Source organism: Oryx dammah, unplaced genomic scaffold (genome assembly GCF_014754425.2).
Source record: "Oryx dammah isolate SB20612 unplaced genomic scaffold, SCBI_Odam_1.1 HiC_scaffold_28, whole genome shotgun sequence".
Taxonomy (NCBI): domain Eukaryota; kingdom Metazoa; phylum Chordata; class Mammalia; order Artiodactyla; family Bovidae; genus Oryx; species Oryx dammah.
The window spans coordinates 20,101,016-20,107,831 of record NW_024070212.1 but is presented as its reverse complement, the minus strand read 5'-3'; the positions used below and the strand labels follow the sequence as shown (position 1 = coordinate 20,107,831).

General features: G+C 42.7%; 1 non-coding gene across 1 annotated transcript; it reads left to right on the top strand.

The window, feature by feature from the left end:
* Positions 1 to 857: 857 nt before the first annotated feature.
* Positions 858 to 930, top strand: TRNAV-AAC. The gene has a single exon. It is a non-coding gene; the product is annotated as a tRNA-Val (tRNA).
* The last annotated feature ends 5,886 nt before the right edge of the window (positions 931 to 6,816 follow it).

Sequence of the window (6,816 nt, the reverse complement as noted above, 5' to 3'; positions counted from 1 at the left end):
GACACCTGCTTTCTGAGAAAACCACATTTACCTCTCTGTTAAAATTCACTCTCCATGAAATGTTGAACTGGAAAATTATAAAAGGCAAACAAAAGACGTTTCAGACATTGTAAAATGTAAAGCAAAGCTGTCCTTTAAGAATAATCTCAAGTTTGATGAGAAAGGAATGAAGATCATCAGATCTGCGTGGACCGCCCCTGGCTCCTCCACGGCTTTATGCGGGGCCAGGTCGGCAAACGAATTCAATAAATGACCTGAGGCTCAGCCTTTGCTGCACTTCCTGCTAAACGTGAAAATGTGATGCAAGTCTTGTATTATCTCAGTGGTTCCTGAGGAACCCCTGCCCCCAGTCCCGCCCAGTACCGGACGGCGCCGTAGAAGAGGTGCTGTGAAAGGGCTGTGAGAGAGCGCACGGGTCAGGCGCATCGGAGCAGAGGGGAGGGCAGGTCAGAGGAGAGGGCGTGTCATTCGTTTCACGAGTGGAATTTAAAGCATCGAGCTCACTGCCCGCTGAAAAGGAACTCTAAAACGCTCATTCGCAGCCTGGAAGGGCTGCGTCGACCTTGCAGGACGTCGGGCCGCCTGGAGATCAGACTCACCTAACTCCCCTGGCTGCTAGGGCTCCTGAAAACTGAAGACTCAGCGGGGGCGACCTCTGCGCTTGGGCGCACAGCTGGCACACAGGAACCTCGCTCCTGGAGAGGCGTGGAACTCTAAATCAGCCCATTTCAGGAACTGCAGATCTTTGCTTGATGGATTGCCTGTGTTTCCAGAGTCCTCTTCCTTTGAAATTTGAAGGGCAGGTGTGTTCAAACATGAAATTTTTGAATATGTTACTAGACACAAACGGCCGTGTGGTTTCCGTAGTGTAGTGGTAATCACGTTCGCCTAACACGCGAAAGGTCCCCGGTTCGAAACCGGGCGGAAACAACGCCTCTTTCTCGCAAGCTTTTAGATTCATATTTTAAACACAAAATGAAGGCCTGCTGCGTGGAGTGAAGCTTGGAACTTCAGCTTCACCGTCAGTCCTTCCACTGAATATTCAGGGTTGCTTTCCTTTCCTGACTGGTTTCATCTCTCCTTGACCTGCATACAGGTTTTTCAGGAGGCAAGTGAGGTGGTCTGCTATTCCCATCTCTTGAAGAATTTTCCACAATTTGTTGTGACCCAAACAAAGGCTATAGCGGAGTCAATGAAACAGAAATAGATGTCTTTCTGGACTTCTCTTGCTATTTCTATGATTCAATGAATGAAAAACGGAGGAAAAGAATAGAACAAAATTATTCAGAAAAATATATGGAAAAAGTTAAATAGAGACTACTACTAACAGTGGAAGAAACTTCATTGGTAAAAGGAGTTTACAGGATGATGATGATGAGCCTACTTTTTCATGAATTCTAGGATTCCCAGTCAACCTGTTTTTCTGCAGAGATCCTCTCTGCGGATCAGGTACTATCTGGTCGTACGTCCTTCTGTGTGTGTGTGTACAAGACACAGTGGAGTAGGGTAGTAGTGGAGCTTGGCAGAGGATGCCCAGACTAGAAGCAATCGTACATCGTTTACATTCTAAAATAGTGAAACAAGTCCCTTCCCTGGGTGGGCTCTGACCACCAGCCTTTCGGTTAACAGCCGAGCGCGCTAACCGATTGTGCCACAGAGACCTGAGAAAAGTTTATTCCTCCCTCGCACCGAAAGCAGGCATACTTAGGGACCTAGGCAGAGCCACCTGTGTTTCGCAGTATGCAGTTTCCGCCTAACAGTGTGTCCGTAGCACGGCGTTTCTCCAGACAGCTAGAGAGAAGGAGTCCGCTCAGCCTTTTCATTCTCGTGGGGAAGCCGAGATGTTCCTAGGGCAGAAGGTCACCTGAGCGCCCCCGCCGCGCGTTGCTCCCAAGAGACGCCCCGAACTTGAGCCGAGGGGCCCCCGAAGGAAGCTGCTGGTTCTTGGTGTTTGCTATCCCTTCATCCGACCATTTGTGCTTCGGGGCAGCGGTTTAGTGCGTGTGGTCCGTGTGGCTGCAGCTGGAAAGAGATCAGTTTGTCGTGATCCACACAGTTAAAGGGTTTACTTGTCTTTGGACTTCGGGAAAAGAAAGGTGTGAGGCCGGCGAAAACATCCGAGGAAGGACAGGAGCAGGAGAGAACAGAGAATGAGCCAGAAGAGAGAAAGGGACTGGAAAGGAGAGGAGCGGGCTGGTACAGCGGTGGGAGCCATCGCTGGGTTGGGGCATCGCAGCGCCTCACTCAGGAGCCGCGCCCACCCTTGAGTGAGGTGTTCAGGAATCCTGTTCACCCCAAATTAAAAAACTGCTGGCCTGGCATTTGTTCTGGCATTTTCCTTTGCCTGTTCCATGAGGAAGGGTGAGGTGGGCGGTGTGGGTCTGCAGGTGAATGCAAGACCTATGGGCTACCTTAGAGATGACTGGTGGGCAAGGAAACACACAAATTCACTTTCCCCTTTGCAGGCTGGTCTTCAGGGTCTGGGTGGGAAACTGGAAAATCTGAGTGCCAATATCAATATTTATTTAGAGATAAGGAGATCAATAGCCAAGCAGTCAGTGAAAGTGGATATGTTGATGGAGGAGTGGGAGTGGGAACCTGACTGGGGCCAGTGGAGTGCTCTTTGGGGTATATGTAATTTGGTATCATTCACATGTGTGTGTGTATACACACATATATACACAGTAAGGTGTATTGCTTATATTTTAACTTTAAATTTTTACATAGTCATAAATAAATATATACCTTATATAAAATTCTGGGTCTTGAGTCATGTGTAAGAAGGTTTTCCACTGTAAAACCTTATTATTATTTTTTTTAATTGGGGGATTTTTGAAGCAAGGAATTGGACTACTGTTCTTTTGATGAGCTGATCAGATGAACTAGTAAAGTGGCAGATCCCACTAGCCCAGGAGGCTACCACTGCCACTGTAAGATATCAGTAACTTAAAACCACACCCAGAATTTATGCAGTGCAGTGCCAAAATGCAAGATCTTACACTCAATGATGACATGCAAAGTGCCATGTGCCCAGGCATGGTCTACAAGTTTTACATGAGTGTACTCACTTTATTCTTTCAACAGACTTCTATCATATCATCATCCTCATTTCACATATGAGAAATCTGAGACATGGAAGGTTAAGTAACTTGTCTAGTCACTCAATCAGTGAGTGGGAATCTGAAATCAGCATTTTGAACTGGAAGCCTGCCTGGCTCCACAGGATATGGTGCCCATCAAAGAGGAACACAAATGGTAAAAATGTTTGGCAAGAAATTTAAGACTGTATATTTCTTTGACAAAACACCAAGGAGGAGTTACGTAACACAAATAAAACTGCAGTATCCTCATGACCCACTTGCCTGGCAAATACCTTTCTTATTCCAAGAGCTGCTCTCCTTGAATCCCCAACTTAAACACACCTTCTGCAAGAACTAGATTTTCCCTCCCTTTTATCCTTTCCTCTCACCTTTCTAATACCTCTTCCATAGCTCTTCTGTTCTTTCACTTCCAGGTCATTAATTTTTTAAATTAAAAATATTAAATATATCTAAAGAAGAAAATAAGCAGTCATCCATAGCCCCACTTCCTGGAAGGAACTACTGTTATCATCTTTGCATGTTTTCCTTCAAATCTATTGTTAAATTATTCTAAGTTGTAGCAAAAGGTGCATGGGTTCATACTAAGTCATTTCAGTCCTTTCTGACTCTTTTGGACCCCAATGACTGTAGTCTGCCAGGCTCCTCTGACCATGAGAGGATTCCAGGCAAGAATATGGAGTGGGTAGCTCTGCCCTCCTCCATGGAATCTTCCTGAACCAGGGATAGACCCCACATCTCTTGTGTCTCTTGCACTGGCAGGTGGGTTCTTTACCATTAGTATCACCTGGGAAGCCCCTAAACTATATAGGTTTATTTTTAAAATTTCAGACAATGCACAAAATACAAATATGTAAAATTTTGAAACATCTTAAATTCAAAAGTAACTTCTGTTAATGTAGGTAAATTCTGATGGAGTCATTTAGGTATATCAATAGAGAGAAGAATATATATAAATATGCTTTTATATGATTGAGTTCTTATAGGTTCTATTCCTATTTTAAAGTATTTCACAGAATTGTAAAGTAAAAATTAAAAACAAATAAATTAATTAATTTAAAAAAAATAAAGTATTTCAATTTAATCAGTTCAGTTCAGTCGCTCAGTCGTGTCCGACTCTTTGCAACCCCATGAATCGCAGCACGCCAGGCCTCCCTGTCCATCACCATCTCCTGGAGTTCACTCAGATTCATGTCCACCGAGTCAGTGATGCCATCCAGCCATCTCATACTCTGTCGTCCCCTTCTCCTCCTGCCCCCAATCCCTCCCAGCATCAGAGTCTTTTCAATGAGTCAACTCTTCACATGAGGTGGCCAAAGTACTGGAGTTTCAGCTTTAGCATCATTCCTTCCAAAGAAATCCCAGGGCTGATCTCCTTCAGAATGGACTGGTTGGATCTCCTTGCAGTCCAAGGGGCTCTCAGGAATCTTCTCCAACACCACAGTTCAAAAGCATCAATTCTTCGGCGCTCAGCTTTCTTCACAGTCCAACTCTCACATCCATACATGACTACTGGAAAAACCATAGCCTTGACTAGACGGACCTTAGTCGGCAAAGCAATGTCTCTGCTTTTGAATATGCTGTCTAGGTTGGTCATAACTTTTCTTCCAAGGAGTAAGCATCTTTTAATTTCATGGCTGCAGTCATAAAGTCTGACACTGTTTTCCACTGTTTCCCCACCTATTTCCCATGAAGTGATGGGACCAGATGCCATGATCTTCGTTTTCTGAATGTTGAGCTTTAAGCCAACTTTTTCGCTCTCCACTTTCACTTTCATCAAGAGGCTTTTGAGTTCCTCTTCACTTTCTGCCATAAGTGTGGTGTTATCTGCATATCTGAGGTTATTGATATTTCTCCTGGCAATCTTGATTCCAGCTTGTGTTTCTTCCAGTCCAGTGTTTCTCATGATGTACTCTGCATAGAAGTTAAATAAGCAGGGTAACAATATACAGCCTTGACGTACTTCTTTTCCTATTTGGAACCAGTCTGTTGTTCCATGTCCAGCTCTAACTGTTGCTTCCTGGCCTGCATACAGATTTCTCAAGAGGCAGGTCAGGTGGTCTGGTATTCCCATCTCTTTCAGAATTTCCCACAGTTTATTATGATCCACACAGTCAAAGGCTTTGGCATAGTCAAAGCAGAAATAGATGTTTTTCTGGAACTCTCTTGCTTTTTCCATGATCCAGCGGATGTTGGCAATTTGATCTCTGGTTCCCCTGCCTTTGCTAAAACCAGCTTGAACATCAGGGAGTTCACAGTTCATGTATCGTTGAAGCCTGGCTTGGAGAATTTTGAGCATTACTTTACCAGCATGTGAGATGAGTGCAATTGTGTGGTAGTTTGAACATTCTTTCGCATTGCCTTTCTTTGGGATTGGAATGAAAACTGACCTTTTCTAGTCCTGTGGCCACTGCTGAGTTTTCCAAATTTGCTGGCATATTGAGTGCAGCACTTTGACAGCATCATCTTTCAGGATTTGAAATAGCTCAACTGGAATTCCATCACCTCCACTAGCTTTGTTTGTAGTGATGCTTTTTAAGGCCCACTTAACTTCACATTCCAGTGCATATATTTAATGAAAAAATACCAAAATGAAGAAACTGTTGAACTTTCAGTCAAATTGTTTACCTTAAGAGATATACATTTCTAAAAGAACCCTCTAATGCTAATAATAATAATGATTATATCTGAATTAAGTTATTAAAATTTGGAATGATTCTTCTCATTACTTTTTAAAAATCAAATTTCTTAAGGATTAATAAAAATAATGCAACTTATCCATTTCAAGTTTGATGACTTTTGACAACTGAACGTACCCATGGAACCACTACCCTGTTCAAGAACATCTCCAGCACTCCAAAATATCCTCTTGAGCCCCTTTGCAGTCAATTCCCTGTCACTCCCTGTCCTAGGTACTCAATGATCTAGTTCTTTTCACTAGGGATTAGTTTGCCTCATCTAGTAATTTGCATAAGTGGATCCACAGAGTATATATTCTTTTCATCACTCAGGGTGATGTTTTAATCCATATCGTTGCCATCTATCAGGAACTTGTTTCATTTTATTGAAGAGTAGTATTCCTTTGAGTGACTCTGTCACAATCATATATATTCACTTCGTGATGGACATTTGAATGGTTTTCAATTTGGAAACCATTATGAACAAAGCTGATATTAGAAAGTTCCTTTTATGGGCATATGATTTATAAATTCCATTTAAAAATATTTTATAAATTCACAAATTTATTTTGTGAATGTGAAATCATTCACAGATTATGAATAAATTCATAAAGACAAAATTTATTGAAATGTTTTAAAAATGTATTCAAATGTTACAAAAGATTGAAGTACCAGCTTATCTTTGATTGTTTACTACCGGAACAGCCTTAATATTAGCCACATGCTCTACCAGCTGTATTATTTGATTATCTCATTTAATCTACACAACAGTTTTATGAAGTTCTTATTATTTCTTTCATATGACACTTGCAAAATTGGCCTAGCAAATTGGAGTTGACCCAAGGTCAAAGGGAAAGTAAGTGGTGGCACCAAGACTAAAAGGAGGCCCCCCAGATGTTGGGCTCATTACACTTGGGCTAAATATTCTCCACCCTTCCTGGTTTCCTGTTTACCTTTTGCCCCTGATCTGTGTGCTTGATCTGTGTCCCTGGCAACCAGCATTTCCAGGTCTTTCTTGCCCATGGAATCCAATGGGTGCA